Here is a 17,255-nt window from a genome sequence, read left to right on the forward strand (position 1 = left end):
TGTTACAACCTTTAATTTAGGAAATACAAGTAGATGACCAACAAACTGGAACAATGTAATAGATAATGTCCAAAACAGGATTGAGACATCTTGCTGATATCTGTGTAGGAAAACAACAGAAGTGAATGATAAGGTGCACATAACTAGGTGTCCCTCCATTCTAGGATGACATAGAAAGAGAGGTCGTGACACTGTGAAAAGGTGCACATTAGTACAGAGTGTAATAACTGTCTTGCTGTAATAGGTACAATGTTAGATCAGATGTCATGACTTGATGTAGAACATCTGAATACTGACTACGCCAGAATTTCACAAACAACTCTTGGTTCACAAGTTGACGCAAGATGGAGCACAAAGAGGTAGTGTATTTGGCTCAAAGATAACTGGTATATCACATGGAGTGAATGAAGATAGAATCATGGATGCATCATGCAGATGAACGGAATGAAGTGACCAAAGTCATAGAATCAGAATTCTGGTAGCAAGTGACTGAATAAGTATGATTTGAAACTGAAGGTAAAGGCGTATTGGAATCCATAAGATAAATGGGATTTGCACCATAGAGAGAAACATCATTAACCGACATGTGGACTAGCATGGCCGCCACTATCTGATACTTAGCCAAAAAAGAAGGAATTAAATATTTGGGTATGAGCCAAATAACTCTAGGGACAAATGCAAACTGCCGCTATATCGTCCTAAAAAGGGTATATATGGAATTCCAAAGAAGAGTGTATTTCAATGTCAACGAAATAGCATGTCACTGGGTGAATGATTTATGATTGAATGTAGATAATGGATCATTAAAGATGTGAATGGTGCCCTAAGGCGGAAAGAGGAATAATTAGAAGTATGCTCGCCAAGGATTCACATCCTCGTGCCTACGTATTCTCATTGTGCAATGTGAAAATCAGAGCAATCGTACTTCATGGAACCACGAGAACAAAGAGAGAGATAAGTGATGAAAAGTATAACATGTACCAACATAATGGTATCAAGGGAACCCATAAATGGATAGAACTTTGAATGAAAGAGTAAACAAGCATTTACCAGTACGTGGGCTAGCATGACTTCTACTATAGGGTAAAGCCAAAAATAAAGACTGAATTAAGTGTCTGGATACAAGCAAAACAACTCTTGATTCATAAGACAGATTGCCGCTATATCGTCCTAAAAGGGTATAGGCAGGGCCTAAGAGAAAGTATTGTTTTGTGCAAAGAACAATATATCACTGGATGAGGAACAAATAATTCGAGATCAAAGAAGAATGGTATCTTGGATCCAAGAAGAGATAGAATCTGAATCAAATAGAAAGGTGGTGTTTAAACCCAAAAGGACTGAACTAATTGTTTGGGGTATGACCCAAACAACTCTCAATTAATGAGGTGGATTATCGTTATATCATCCTAAAAGGATGTACAAGGAGTCCAAAAAGAAGTATAGTTGATCTCAAAATGATGATATTGATTGGTGAATGAAGAATGATTGATTGATAAATAGGGTAGCTCACGAAGAAACTGGGTTCTCCTGCCTACGTATCCTTATAGAGCAATAAGGAAATCAGAGCTTTCGTAGTTCAACCCACTAGAGCTGAAAATGGCTAAGGAGGCAGGAGGAGTGATTGGTTGATTGAAAGAGTGGAATAGACTTGATAGTTATTGGATAAGGATCACACTAAATTCTATGAGTAAAGGTGGATACAATAAGCAACGGGCCAAATGTCCCGCACCCAAAGATATCCAAAATGAGTGTAGGGAAGCTCTAGTCTCATTCCTTCTTTACTACTTAAGGCATGTGTCATGTAATTCTCATCTTAACTCTCAAGTTACTGGAGAAGAATCTTTGTTGTTGTTTCTTGTAGTGATGATCAAGACCTTATCATCGTTAGATTCGAATTACACTAAATTCTATGATTGAAGGTGGATACAATGAGCAACTGGGTCAAGCGTCACGTACCCAAATATACTCAGAATGATGCATTTAATCACTATTATAAAGTTGTGACATGGTGGGGTTGGGGGACGGCATTCATTTAAGTGTTTAAGGCCCATCAAAATGATAAAAATAGTGATACTTTTGTTAGCTTCTTGTGAGAACATTTAATAAGAAACAACATGAGAGGTTTGAAAAACTTTTGTGTAATAATAATAATAATTGGTATATTAAAATAATATATATATTGTATGTCTAAGAAAGAGTTATTGTTTTAGGGGTTATGTCTTCAGAATATTGTATAGTAAAGATGGTGTCAGCTTGGTGGTTTTGTGAGGTGAAAATACTTATTAAGCCCTTTATATTATGGACTTTATTAAGTGAACCTTTTTTTTAACCTAAATTCTCTTATTTTATTTTATTGAGAATTTCTTAACGCACTCTAGATATTTCTAATGCACAACGTAAATTTTCACAAATGTCCCATATTTTTGAAAATACATCTTGAAGCACTTAATGCACACTCAAGCAAGGCCATTATGTGAGGCACCATGTATGTTGGGTTATTTTTATTCCGGAGATGCATCTCCATAACATTTTAAGAAAAACCTTAATTATTTAAAAGTTTAGTAGAAATTCCGGAGATTCATCTCCGGAATTATGGACGGCATTTTAAAATTTTCTATCACCTTTGCATGTCAGATATTTCTGGAGACGCATCTCCAGAAATATCTTATAAAAGAAACAGTTGCATGATCACACTGTCATTGTTGTCATAGTTGGTTTTCAACCAAACCCTTCACCAAGAAAATTTTCATTCTCAATCTATTTTTTCATTACAAATCTCCATTCTTTTGGTTCATCATATCATAGGGAGCAAAAGAAGATAGAATTTAAGGTAAATATTCTTCTTTTTCCTCTGCATTTCTCACATTAACCATCCCTTTTTCCTTAAAAAAATTACGTTGTATTTGGAAATGTATCTCTAGAACGTGTATGAACTTGTTCGGAGATGAATTTCTGAAAGTTGTATGTGCTTATTTTTGAAGTCATTCTGCAGTAGTAGCACTTATGTACTATTATGATTTTAATTGTTTTCATTAGATATGGTGCACCCCGATGTTTTCCCAAAATAAGTTATTTCTCTGAATGTCCAAGGTGTTGTTGTTTTCTCTGAATGTCCAACGTGTTGTTGTTTTCTCCGAATGTCCAAGGTGTTGTTGTGAAGGTGGTAGATATTGGAAACCAATTTAAAAACAAGCAAGAGTTCAATCTCGTGATCAAATGCTTCAATGGATTCATTTAAGGTCTTTAAACTTGGATTCAGTGTGGTTATTGGTGAAGGTAGAAAAAAATAAGAAAGGGGGGTTGAATTTTTTTCACAGGTAATATAAACTTTTGCAAATAAAACACACACGAAATATAAAGCAATCAACACATAAGTTTATCCTAGTTGCCTTGAAATTCAAAGCTACTCCAGTCCACCCGACCAATGTGATTTCGCCTTCAACAAGGACTTAATCCAATAATCTAGAAAGATTACAACAAAAGCGTCTAAGAGAGTAAAAATCTCTTAGCCCTATTAAGTTTACAGACTTCATAAGTCACTTGAGAAAATATTCAACAACTATTTTGGAATACAATGAAGTGTTTAGTACTTCTAAGTAAACAGTATTAACATAATAAGAAGAGTAAAGTTTTACGCTTAAAGCAACAACTCGTGTAAACAAATTCGAACAAGAATGAAAAAGAATATGAAATTTTGTTTGGAGTATTCTTGTGTGTATACTTCGTATTTGGTATGATGATGCCTTTATACAGTGATTTGAACATGTGACCGTTAGCTGAGGCAATAATGAATATCATCCTCCTCAATTCGAACTTATCGTAGGATACATAATAGCCCCTTCAACAGACGAATGTCCTAACCCTAAAACATGTCCTATTTCATGAACCGCAACGAATTCCAAATCAATAGCGTTAGACAAAGATGACTCCCTTACGTCTCCGTTAACCACCCAGTCTTCGGATTTATCTAAATGGAACCTTCCGTCAGTCGGTGAAAACGCGTGTGCTAACGTCCCTAACACGCCGTCAAATGGTTCTCCGTCTCCGTGGTCGCCACTGTAGAATCCTATTTTTATATCCGCGCCTCGATACGACGTGGTTTCTGTGAATGTTATTGTTGTTACTTTCGACCATTGGTTAAACGCGTTTGCGAATACTTGTTTCGTTGCGTCGTCGAGATTCTCGTTTGGATCGAATGCGTAGGTTAGGGTTCTTGTTCCCGCCGGCCACCGTGGCTTACCGGGGAAGAATGCCGTAATGCATCGACCTTCACCCTCACCACGACATCACCAAGAACAGGTTCGAAAACCATTTCGAAATCTCGCTTCTTCATTCACGCCTTCTTTCGAATCTCAAACCATGGAACTCTCCTTACGCACAGATGAGAGAAGGTGAATGGAGAAAAAACCTACTGAATGATTCCGACACGGTGACTTCAGGTGATTCTTTTGATCCTTTTTCCTCTCCTTCGATTATACACCTGTTTGAAGGTCTTCTGTCATCTTCTTCTTCCTTTTCTGTTTGAATTGTCGTATTGTTATGTTGCAGAGAGGTTCTAAATTCTTCTCAACTTTCCTTGTCTTCTTCTCTGATTTCTGTTAGATTCTCTGTTGGTGTTCTGTGAAGGAGTGAGGTTGGATTTGTTGACGATTGGAGTTAGGTTGAAGTTGAATGAAATGGTCATTTGGAGAGGTTGATTTTCGGTTAGCAGGGTTGAAGAGTTGGCTATGGAAGGTGGAATCTGCAGAATGAAGATTAAAGTGTGAAGGGTGAAGAGTTCTGAGGATTGAAGAATCAAATTGAGAGTCCAGACTAAAGAATGAATTTGAGGTAAGCTTTTATAACATTTCCTATCCCAAAATAAGTTAGAAATCCACTCTAAATTTCAATTAAATTCACATCTAAATTTGCTTGAAATTCGCAAACAGTTAGGAGTTAGTTATGGTAGAATTCTGTTAGAACCTTTGGTTAGTTGCAAAATCAGTTAAGAGTTCTGTTAATGAGTGTGGATTCTGTTAGGGATAGTAAGTAATCCTGTTATGAAATGGAATGTCTTTGCAGTTAGTAAATGCAGAATTAGTTATAATGAAATCCATGTTGAAATGTGAATGAAATACACATATTGTTAGTGGGAAATGAACTACTGTTATGTTAAGTTCTGAAAGCTAGTTATCAAGTTAATGGAAATTCTGCTATGTTTGTTTGTCCATTTGTTTTGTAGTGGGTTAGATTTTGTTTGGAAAATTGCAAATGCAGGTTGGATATGTTATGTAGGTATGTTTACAGATTGTGGTTTAATGTGCGTAACTTGAAATGTTTTGGTGTTGTTATTAATTTCATAGCAGTTCTGCAGGTTGATGCAGTTGGAAATTCGGCCGCCAAGCAAATCCTGCATACTGTCATGCTGAATTATCGGAGGGAATTGATGTATTATGCCCACTGATTTCAAGAGTTGGCTATGGAAGGTGGTTGCAGAATGAAACAGATGGACAAAGTGAAGATGAAATGAAACAGTTTCAAGAGGAATCTGCAGAATGAAGATGAAAGTGTGAAGGGTGAAGAGTTCTGAGGATTGAAGAATCAAATTGAGAGTCCAGACTAAAGAATGAATTTGAGGTAAGCTTTTATAACATTTCCTATCCCAAAATAAGTTAGAAATCCACTCTAAATTTCAATTAAATTCACATCTAAATTTGCTTGAAATTCACAAACAGTAAACAGTTAGGAGTTAGTTAGGATAAATTAACCCAACATACATGGTGCCTCACATAATGGCCTTGCTTGAGTGTGCATTAAGTGCTTCGAGATGTATTTTCAAAAATAGGGGACATTTGTGAAAATTTACGTTGTGCATTAGAAATATCTAGGGTGCGTTAAGAAATTCTCAATAAAATAAAATAAGGGAATTTAGGTAAAAAAAGGTTCACTTAATAGAGTCCATAATATAAAGGGCTTAATAAGTATTTTCACCTCACAAAACCACCAAGCTGACACCATCTTTACTATACAATATTCTGAAGACATAACCCCTAAAACAATAACTCTTTCTTAGACAAACAATATATATATTATTTTAATATACCAATTATTATTATTATTACACAAGTTTTTCAAACCTCTCATGCTGTTTCTTATTAAATGTTCTCACAAGAAGCTAACAAAAGTATCACTATTTTTATCATTTTGATGGGCCTTAAACACTTAAATGAATGCCGTCCCCCAACCCCACCATGTCACAACTTTATAATAAAAGTGATTAAATGCATCATACGTGTTATCTCCATATCGTGATTACTTCATCTAAATTCTAAACAAATAATTTATAAGCATATAGTGATTGTGTTATCTGTAAGCATACCTTTTGAACAATTGTTTTTCATTAGAGACAGAGTACAGAGAATGCAGAGTGCATAGAGTAATGCATTAATGTGGCAAGATATTGAAGTATAGGAAGTAATAAAATCAAAAGGAAAAAGGAAATAGAGGCTTTCATTTCAAGAACATTGGTTAGCTTCCATTATGACATCACTGAAAAAAGAAATGAACAAAATCAGAATGGATTTAAATAACAAAGGTTAGCAACAAACAATCACCGTTAACAAAATCAAAAATGAACGAACGAACAAATATATATATATATAAGAGAAATAAATATGAATGTAGACATGGAAGGACGACGAATAAGAAAACATAAAGTCATCAATCACATGCAATCTCTAGATGTCTAGAAGAGTATAGTCAAGAATAAGTGATGAAGTGGTTGAGAAATTTCATCTAATAGTTTTTATGCGGTACTACTAAACCACCTCTTTCACCTCTATAGATGTCATATTTATCTTCCACAATAGTCAATGTTGAACTTACCGAACTTTCCTGAAAGTAATATAGCTTATAAATTTTGTAAAAACTGCTCAATGTAATCGAACAATTAACCAACACTCAAGTAAATGCTTATACATGAAACTAGTCAATTAAAAACAAAAAAAAATAATGAACAACAATGACGAGAAAAGTTCACAATAAATAACACTTATTTGTTAACTAGTTCTAAACTATATGTAGCAACAAAATATTTTCTTTTTGAAATTTAGAGCTAATACCAATTTATATCTAGGTACCAGAGTTTGTTGAGATTCAACACACAATTACCATTATAACCAATAAGAATGACTCACCAATATGAGAAACTGCATCATTGAGAAGCGAAACTTCCATCATATATCATTTTAAACCATACAACTTCAACAAAATATAAACAATATAATGGTTAAAATACACAATAATGAAAGTAACAAAAATATCAATTAAAATAGCAAGTGTTTTAATTAAAAGATCACTAGAGGTGCCACTTTTTTCATAACTTCAATAGCTTAATTTAACACCAACCTCTCCATCTCATGCCTAGTTATATATGGCATTTGTAACACCTTAACTTTAATTATTTATTTTTAATTAAATTTATATTATTTTATTTTACTTATTTGAATGATATATGTATTTTATTTGAATTATTATTAATTTATTTAATTTAATTGATATCAGAACAATTAGAGATATTTTAGAGTTGGGAGAAAAATAGAATTTTTATTAAAATTAGGGAGTAAGGGGTGAATTGAGTAAAAGTTGAGGGTGTGGTGAGATTTAAGAAAATAATTGAATAATAGATAATATAGAAATTAAAATAAAATAGAGTTTTAGAAAATAGAAAGAGTAGGGGTGTAAGGAGAATTGATGGGTGAAAGGAGAATGAACCAAATTAGGGTAAATAAATAGATAAGCTGAGGGGAAAGTTTTGTCCGCACTTGTAAAACTCGGAAAAAAGAGGCAAATAGGTAGAACCTAGAGAAAGCATAGGAAGGAGCAAAGAGAAAGATCCCAAATGGAAAAAAATTAATCGATATGCAAATTTGAGATAGGGGACTATTCACATGTGGGTGTTTAGGCAGTCGGAGAGTGAGGGATCCTTACTCTCATTTCTTCTTCTTATTATTCTTGTGTTTGTGTTGTATGTTTGTGGCCAAAGGGTTTGCCTCAAAACCCTTGTGAAGTAATTGTTGAGTACTATTTCAACTGATTTTACTTAAATCCTTGTTGATGGCTTGCACCTTGTAAAAGACGAGTTTATAATAAATCTGCAGGATACTCTTTTGTGTCTGTTTGACCTTAGTTAACCTTCTGTGATTTTTGGGGCCACTGGGATCGATTGGGTGGAAAATTAGATAAATCGTAAAAGCAAGAAAATTCCCTAAAACGAAAAAATATCGAAAATTGGAGAACCGATTCGAAATCCTGAGGGGAAATTCCCTAAAACGAAAAAATATCAAAAATTGGAAAACCGATTCGAAATCGTGAGGGGGGGGGGGGGGGTGAGGTGCACTACTTTATGTCTATTCAACATAAAGTAATGTTGTCAGCATCTTATCTCTTCAACTGTTCTGAAATTTGCTCCGCTTCTCTCAATTATTTTATGCTAGCCGAGTCTATAGCTTACTTCATGTACTCTAGCTAAAGACCTTCAACGACTACTTGTACCACAAGTAGTTATATTCTCAGCATCTATTTAAAGAAGAATATTGAAAACATTCAAAACAACAAGAGACTTGGTGAATGAATGTGGGTTGAAGAACACGTTATTATTGTACCCAAAAATCCCCCCTCTATATTTTTTGCTTTTCATCTAATTTATAACTTGAGATCCATCTATACTCGTTCATGTCTCATTCATGTGCATCATTCATTCATCATCAACACCTGCTAATAAGTATCATAGATTCAAGACTTACGACTTGCAAAGTTAGGGTTTACTGGTGGTTCAAGCCCTAGAAGTGTGGTATGGATCATCATATGGAATCATTTGGGGTAAAACCTAATTTCTTGATCTCGGGGAGATTAAGTTCAAGGAGATCACATCTTGACATTCATCTGGACATCAAAACTCTAACTTTTTACTATGCTATTATGGGACTTTGTGATTGACCTTTTGGGGCATTGTTTTGATTACCTAAACCCTCATTGTGGGCCCATTGGTTTGAGATGTTGCTTGTGGGTCTCTATGTTTTATTTGAAACCCTAATCAGGGGTAGTTAGTACTTGAGTTCCTGGTTTGGTTGACTTTTGATTTGATCATCAAAACCCTAATTGATAGGTGCTCAGGGCCTTGGAGGTTGCACTTTGGCGTCCATTTTACATTAAAACCTAATACAATGATCTTGAGGTTAGTGAATCTCGTGGCTTGCTTTAAAGGGTATGAACATCCTTGTTGGCTTAGAGCATTGATGCATTGCTTGTGGTTGAGGCCTTTGGTTGTTGAACTTTAATCTATTTAAACCCTAATCCTTGGTTTGTTATGATTGGTCTAAGGCATGCTTACATCTCATTACATGTTGTCACTTCATCCATTGACTATCTTGGTCATCATCTGGTCCAGGTTACACCCATTGGTCCCTTTGTGTGTCGAGGTTCATTTAAAATCAGTTGGTCCAAGGATTCATTATTTGCCTGGTCCAATCATTTCATAGTCATTGAGGTTTCTTCATTCATTCATGGATTCATTATTTGCTTGGTCCAATCATTTCATAGAAGTTAATTATAACTACTTCTAACAAGCATCGTTAATGATTGTATTTTTCGAGATGCGACAATATGCACTGCATATATAATGCATAACATACTTCTCTTTTGCGATTGATCTATTCCCCAAACAAGAAAGTCAGTCAATAACGCCACAAGAGTTTATTTTTCATTCCATATCTCCAACCAACCAAAATTCTCAACGATACACTTATTCTCCTTACATTACATCCACTCATTTTTCAAAGGTTAAATTTTTAGATATACTTTCTAACTCTAGGGGTTCCCATTTAAAAAAAAATTGATTATTACTATTTCTAAAAGTATTTAATTACTATTTGATTATTTGATTCTTTTCTTATTCATATTGTTATATTTATCATTTTTATTTATTATTAATATTTGATTATTCTTTTTAAAAAAAATAAATAAGAAAAGAATATAAATAAACTTAAAAAATATAATCTAAAAATATTTTGATTATTTAAAAACTATATATATATATATATATATATATATATATATATATATATATATATATATATATATATATATATATATATATATATTCAAAAACTATCTTGAGCGCGAAACACTCACGCGGAGAGTTGGGTCTCCAATCAATCTCCTCCTGCAATGAGGATCGATTCAGCTGCTCTCTGCTTAGTTTTTTGTGTGATTTTGCTTTTTGGTTCGGTTGATGGGTACGATTTTTTCACTTTAAGTCTACAATGGGGGCCAACTTTTTGCTACCACCACCACTTGAATGGTGGTACCTGCCTAGTCCGTCCTACTGAAACGGGCTTCACTATCCACGGGTTCTGGCCCTCCACCATCGAGGAACCTCAACCACGTAATTGCTTAGTAGCTTGGCATGAGATGAATTTGAATGTGCTATGGGTAATGATGATTCTATATTCAACTTCTTTTCTTTTTTATTTTTTAGTAGTAATGTAATAATAATATTCAATTAAATGTATGTAATAATAATGTTTATGCAATTCAATGTAGTTTCCTCAAGTTTTGAATAATGAAATGAAGAAGCTGTGACCTTCGTATACCATGCGAAATGATGATTTTTGGGAATACCAATGGGCGAAGCACGGAAGGTGTTCGTTCCATGGTTTCACTCAACCCTGCTACATCGGTATTACTATCGTCAGGATTTAATTCAAGCAGTAGGTGATCGTATCGGGTTTCATCAAATCCAACCTGAATTGGTATGTCATGGAGAAGAGTTGACGGAAGTTAGATATTGCATCTCACATGATGCATTCCAATTAGTTAAGTGTACAAATACAGGCACATGTGGACGACCATTCCTCTTCTTGATATATCCGTAAGGACCCCGGTGCATACCTCATTATGCCCTTCACATCAAGATTTCTGTGGTGCTTATGTCTCACTTTTACGCAATAATGCCGATTATGTTACTACGTCTACTCATTTAGTTTTTTTTCATGCTTACCCCCATAGTACATTTGACTATAATTGATGTAACTCCTCTTTTCTTTGCTTGGTATGATGCATCCATTGAAATGGATGGTGCTACTGAAACTGATCCGCAAGTGAGGTAAATCACCATGGGACTATTGTCTTGCATTCTTTCTTTGAAACTTACTGTGAAGTGTTTAGTAAAAACATGAAATGATTGACTTGTTAGTTAGTGACGGAGGAGATTGCAACTTGTTTTTTTTTGTTTTTGCTTGTTTTGAATGTCTTTATTTTTGATGCTTTTTTTTAGTTATTGTTTAAGGGTTTCAAAACTTGTGCTGGAAGAGCAGAATTAGTAACTCATTTAGGTATATGATGTATAGTTTGTTGTAGTATGTGAGTTAAGTTTCAATTGATTTGATTAGTTAGGGCCCTAGGGTGACTGTTGTAGGGCCTATAAATTCTTGAAAGAGTACCTTGTCAAGGATGCTTCTTAGTTGGTGAGCCAAACAAGGTTGGAAGCCCACCTTTGTTGTCTCAGAAATCTCCTTTGAGAGTAGGAGTAACTCCAGAGAGAAAATAATTAGTCAGAGAAGAATAGTCCAAGCTTTTCTGATTTTTCTTCTTCATTGCAATCTCCAAGTTATATGCCACAAATTACAAAAGATGAAAGGAAAGAAGGTTAAGTGGCAACAGATCCAAGATCTAAGGAAACTACATAACAGAATGGGATTATTCTTTTCTAGAAGTTTAACAACTTCCATTTTACTGCTTCATATGTCTCGTGTCTCGCAGTCATTCCACTACGCTGGCCTCTTTCTCACTCTATGGGTTCCCTTAGTTATTTTAGAATGCCCAATATCACTTGTGTCATACATGCCTTTCATTTTCTGGCCCAAGTGTGTATCATTACCCAACTCTCCCCGGACAACCTTGTCCTCAAGGTTGAGATGAAGATATAATGTCTTGAGGGTGTCCTCTGGTTCCCATGCCCATGTAGCTTCACTGTAGGGTACTCCATCCCACCTGACAAGGAACTCTGTGTGTGTGGCTATTCCCCTGTTGCAGTAGTTGACGCTTACCCAAAATCTGAAGAGGACGGAGCTCCATCCTCCAACAGTCACCCTAGGGGCCCTAACCAATCAAATCAACTGAAACTTAACTCACATACTACAACAAACTATACATCATATACCTAAATGAGTTACTAATTTTGCTCTTCCAGCACATGTTTTGAAACCCTTAAGCAATAACTATAAAAAAGAAAGCATAAAAAATAAAGACATTCAAAACAAGCAAAAACGAAAAAAAAAACAAGTTGCAATCTCCTCCGTCACTAACTAACAAGTCAATCATTTCATGTTTTTACTAAGCACTTCACAGTAAGTTTCAAAGAAAGAATGCAAGACAATAGTCCCATAGTGATTTACCTCACTTGCGGATCAGTTTTAGTAGCACCATCCATTTCAATGGTTGCACCATACCAAGCAAAGAAAAGAGGAGTTACATCAATTATAGTCAAATGTACTATGGGGGTAAGCATGAAAAAAAAACTAAATGAGTAGATGTATTAACATAATTGCCTAAAAGTGAGACATAAGCACCACAGAAATCTTGATGTGAAGGGCATAATCAGGTATGCCCCGGGGTCCTTGCGGATATATCAAGAAGAGGAATCGTCGTCCACATGTGCCTATATTTGTACAGTTAACTAATTGGAATGCATCATGTGAGATGCAATATCTAACTTCCGTTAACTCTTCTCCATGACATACCAATTCAGGTTGGATTTGATGAAACCCGATACGATCACCTACATCTTGAATTAAATCCTGACGATAGTAATATCGATGCGGTAGACGATGATCCACGGGTACAATATTAGCTATCTGAAGGGCCTCAAAGAGATGCAATGATTCGAAAGCATTCATAACTTTCGTAGATATGTGATTTGAGTGAAACCAGGGAACGAACACCTTCGTGCTTCGCCCATTGGTATTCCCAAAAATCATCATTTCGCATGGTATACGAAGGCCACAACTTCTTCATTTCATTAGTCAAAACTTGAAGAAGCTACATTGAATTGCATAAATATTATTATTACATACATTGAATTGAATATTATTATTACATTACTACTAAAAAATAAAAAAGAGGTTGAATATAGAATCATCATTACCCATAGCACATTCAAATTCATCCCATGCCAAGCTACTAAGCAATTACGTGGTTGAGGTTCCTCGATGGTGGAGGGCCAGAACCCGTGGATAGTGAAGCCCGTTTTAGTAGGACGGACTAGGCAGGTACCACCATTAAAATGGTGGTGGTAGCAAAAAGTTGGCCCCAATTGTAGACTTAGAGTGAAAAAATCGTACCCATCAACCAAAGCAAAATCACACAAAAAACTAAGCAGAGAGCGCTGAATCGATCCTCATTGCAGGAGGAGATTGATCGGAGACCCAACTTCCCGCGTGAGTGCTTCACGCTCAAGATAGTTTTTGAATATATATATATATATAATGTTTTATATATGGTTTTTAAATAATCAAAATATTTTTAGATTATATTTTTTTAAGTTTATTTATATTCTTTTCTTATTCCTTTTTTAAAAAGAATAATCAAATAGTAATAATAAATAAAAATGATAAATATAACAATATGAATAAGAAAAGAATCAAATAGTAATTAAATACTTTTAGAAATAGTAATAATCAATTATTTTTTAAATGGGAACCCCTAGAGTTAGAAGGTGTATCTAAAAATTTGACCTTTGAAAAATGAGTGGATGTAATGTAAGGAGAATAAGTGTATCGTTGAGAATTTTGGTTTGTTGGAGATATGGAATGAAAAATAAACTCTTGTGGCGTTATTGACTGACTTTCTTGTTTGGGGAATCGATCAATCGCGAAAGAGAAGTATGTTATGCATTATGTATGCAGTGCATATTGTCGCATCTCAAAAAATACAATCATTCATAATGGTCGCGAAAGACCTTCAACGACTACTTGTACCACGGGTAGTGTCAATCTTCAACGGATATATTCTCAGCATCTATTTAAAGAAGAATATTGAAAACATTCAAAACAACAAGAGACTTGGTGAATGAATGTGGGTTGAAGAACACGTTACTATTGTACCAAAAAATTCCCCCTCTATATTTTTTGCTTTTCATCTAATTTATAACTTGAGATCCATCTATACTCGTTCATGTCTCATTCATGTGCATCATTCATTCATCATCAACACCTGCTAACAAGTATCATAGATTAAAGACTTACGACTTGCAAAGTTAGGGTTTACTGGTGGTTCAAGCCCTAGAAGTGTGGTATGGATCATCATATGGAATCATTTGGGGTAAAACCTAATTTCTTGATCTCGGGGAGATTAAGTTCAAGGAGATCACATCTTGACATTCATCTGGACATCAAAACTCTAACTTTTTACTGTGCTATTATGGGACTTTGTGATTGACCTTTTGGGGCATTGTTTTGATTACCTAAACCCTCATTGTGGGCCCATTGGTTTGAGATGTTGCTTGTGGGTCTCTATGTTTTATTTGAAACCCTAATCAGGGGTAGTTAGTACTTGAGTTCCTGGTTTGGTTGACTTTTGATTTGATCATCAAAACCCTAATTGATAGGTGCTCAGGGCCTTGGAGGTTGCACTTTGGCGTCCATTTTACATTAAAACCTAATACAATGATCTTGAGGTTGGTGAATCTCGTGGCTTGCTTTAAAGGGTATGAACATCCTTGTTGGCTTAGAGCATTGATGCATTGCTTGTGGTTGAGGCCTTTGGTTGTTGAACTTTAATCTATTTAAACCCTAGTCCTTGGTTTGTTATGATTGGTCTAAGGCATGCTTACATCTCATTACATGTTGTCACTTCATCCATTGACTATCTTGGTCATCATCTGGTCCAGGTTACACCCATTGGTCCCTTTGTGTGTCGAGGTTCATTTAAAATCAGTTGGTCCAAGGATTCATTATTTGCCTGGTCCAATCATTTCATAGTCATTGAGGTTTCTTCATTCATTCATGGATTCATTATTTGCTTGGTCCAATCATTTCATAGAAGTTAATTATAACTACTTCTAACTAGCATCGTGAATGATTGTATTTTTCGAGATGCGACAATATGCACCGCATATATAATGCATAACATACTTCTCTTTTGCGATTGATCTATTCCCCAAACAAGAAAGTCAGTCAATAACGCCACAAGAGTTTATTTTTCATTCCATATCTCCAACAAACCAAAATTCTCAACGATACACTTATTCTCCTTACATTACATCCACTCATTTTTTCAAAGGTTAAATTTTTAGATACACTTTCTAACTCTAGGGGTTCCCATTTAAAAAAAAATTGATTATTACTATTTCTAAAAGTATTTAATTACTATTTGATTATTTGATTCTTTTCTTATTCATATGGTTATATTTATCATTTTTATTTATTATTAATATTTGATTATTCTTTTTTAAAAAAATAAATAAGAAAAGAATATAAATAAACTTAAAAAATATAATCTAAAAATATTTTGATTATTTAAAAACTATATATAAAACATATATATATATATATATATATATATATATATATATATATATATATATATATATATATATATATATATATATATATATATATATACTTAAAAACTATCTTGAGCGTGAAACACTCAGGCGGGAAGTTGGGTCTCCAATCAATCTCCTCCTGCAATGAGGATCGATTCAGCTGCTCTCTGCTTAGTTTTTTGTGTGATTTTGCTTTTTGGTTCGGTTGATGGGTACGATTTTTTCACTCTAAGTCTACAATGGGGGCCAACTTTTTGCTACCACCACCACTTGAATGGTGGTACCTGCCTAGTCCGTCCTACTGAAACGGGCTTCACTATCCACGGGTTCTGGCCCTCCACCATCGAGGAACCTCAACCACGTAATTGCTTAGTAGCTTGGCATGAGATGAATTTGAATGTGCTATGGGTAATGATGATTCTATATTCAACCTCTTTTTTATTTTTTATTTTTTAGTAGTAATGTAATAATAATATTCAATTAAATATATGTAATAATAATGTTTATGCAATTCATGTAGTTTCCTCAAGTTTTGAATAATGAAATGAAGAAGCTGTGGCCTTCGTATACCATGCGAAATGATGATTTTTGGGAATACCAATGGGCGAAGCACGGAAGGTGTTCGTTCCCTGGTTTCACTCAAATCACATATCTACTAGAAGCTATGAATGCTTTCAAATCACTGCATCTCTTTGAGGCCCTTCAAATAGCTAATATTGTACCCGTGGATCATCGCCTGCTACATCGGTATTACTATCGTCAGGATTTAATTCAAGCAGTAGGTGATCGTATCGGGTTTCATCAAATCCAACCTGAATTGGTATGTCATGGAGAAGAGTTGACGGAAGTTAGATATTGCATCTCACATGATGCATTCCAATTAGTTAAGTGTACAAATACAGGCACATGTGGACGACCATTCCTCTTCTTGATATATCCGTAAGGACCCCGGTGCATACCTCATTATGCCCTTCACATCAAGATTTCTGTGGTGCTTATGTCTCACTTTTACGCAATAATGCCGATTATGTTACTACGTCTACTCATTTAGTTTTTTTTCATGCTTACCCCCATAGTACATTTGACTATAATTGATGTAACTCCTCTTTTCTTTGCTTGGTATGATGCATCCATTGAAATGGATGGTGCTACTGAAACTGATCCGCAAGTGAGGTAAATCACCATGGGACTATTGTCTTGCATTCTTTCTTTGAAACTTACTGTGAAGTGTTTAGTAAAAACATGAAATGATTGACTTGTTAGTTAGTGACGGAGGAGATTGCAACTTGTTTTTTTTTGTTTTTGCTTGTTTTGAATGTCTTTATTTTTGATGCTTTTTTTTAGTTATTGTTTAAGGGTTTCAAAACTTGTGCTGGAAGAGCAGAATTAGTAACTCATTTAGGTATATGATGTATAGTTTGTTGTAGTATGTGAGTTAAGTTTCAATTGATTTGATTAGTTAGGGCCCTAGGGTGACTGTTGTAGGGCCTATAAATTTTGGAAAGAGTACCTTGTCAAGGATGCTTCTTAGTTGGTGAGCCAAACAAGGTTGGAAGCCCACCTTTGTTGTCTCAGAAATCTCCTTTGAGAGTAGGAGTAACTCCAGAGAGAAAATAATTAGTCAGAGAAGAATAGTCCAAGCTTTTCTGATTTTTCTTCTTCATTGCAATCT

General features: G+C 34.9%; 2 long non-coding RNA genes across 10 annotated transcripts in view; one reads left to right on the plus strand and one right to left on the minus strand.

Annotated features, from left to right (window-relative positions):
* The first annotated feature begins 3,726 nt into the window (after positions 1-3,726).
* LOC127097541 (uncharacterized) overlaps positions 3,727-17,255 on the plus strand; it is a 48,444-nt gene continuing 34,915 nt past the window's right edge. For 2 of the 9 annotated variants that reach the window (XR_007793073.1, XR_007793072.1), the window contains exons 1-3: positions 3,728-4,439; positions 4,603-4,830; positions 5,346-5,616. This is a non-coding gene — a long non-coding RNA (uncharacterized LOC127097541). The other 7 variants (XR_007793077.1, XR_007793075.1, XR_007793071.1 and 4 more) reach the window with 7 other exon arrangements.
* On the minus strand, positions 6,302-7,244 carry LOC127097543 (uncharacterized). Its single transcript, XR_007793079.1, has 2 exons — positions 7,176-7,244; positions 6,302-6,528 (listed from the first exon to the last, which is right to left on the minus strand). It is a non-coding gene; the product is annotated as an uncharacterized LOC127097543 (long non-coding RNA).

This window comes from Lathyrus oleraceus, chromosome 6 (genome assembly GCF_024323335.1).
Source record: "Lathyrus oleraceus cultivar Zhongwan6 chromosome 6, CAAS_Psat_ZW6_1.0, whole genome shotgun sequence".
NCBI lineage: Eukaryota > Viridiplantae > Streptophyta > Magnoliopsida > Fabales > Fabaceae > Lathyrus > Lathyrus oleraceus.